Below are 680 nucleotides of genomic sequence, written 5' to 3'. Positions count from 1 at the left end.
TCTTAGCATCTGTTCTATCATCTCAATATTAGAAGCAGTTATTTTGCTTATCATTGTATCTATCTTCTTCTTGATATCTTCATTCTTGAGTGTCTCATTCATCTTTTTACATCACTGTTCATTCTCCTTCCATCCTTCTGATCTCTGACTTGGGTTGAGATAATAACATTTGACTCAGAAATGTTTAGAACTACAAACACAGATTCTTGATTTTGATTGTTCTGTTTATCTATCATTTAAAATAGCAAGATTGAATATTAACAGTTCTGATTTTCTGTATCTCTTCTTGCAATATTCAGAATGGAAGTCATTGATCACATCTGTAAAGAAGAAGTTCTTCTTACCTTCTATCTCAATTTCTCTCTTTCAAATAGCAGTGTATGAATTATTGATAGACATGTTGATATTGGAGAAGTTTTTTCATACATCAAAGTTGCCATCTATATCAGAGTTCTTGATCTCTATTTCAATCAGAGTTCAAATATTTAATCATTGATTTAGATTCTGTTTAAACAGTTTCTGTAAATTCTGATATTTCTTCTGTATCTCATACTGATAATCTGCTTTGTTAGAAGATAATCTCTTCTTAAGAGCAATTAAAAGATTCTTCACATCAATGTGATCATTTTCAGAAATTGCTATTTTTAACTCACTTGACTGTCATTGTTCTGAGGATTTTC

Source organism: Histoplasma capsulatum, genomic scaffold, assembly GCF_000149585.1.
Source record: "Histoplasma capsulatum NAm1 scaffold_5 genomic scaffold, whole genome shotgun sequence".
Taxonomy (NCBI): domain Eukaryota; kingdom Fungi; phylum Ascomycota; class Eurotiomycetes; order Onygenales; family Ajellomycetaceae; genus Histoplasma; species Histoplasma mississippiense.
This window is presented reverse-complemented; position numbering follows the sequence as displayed.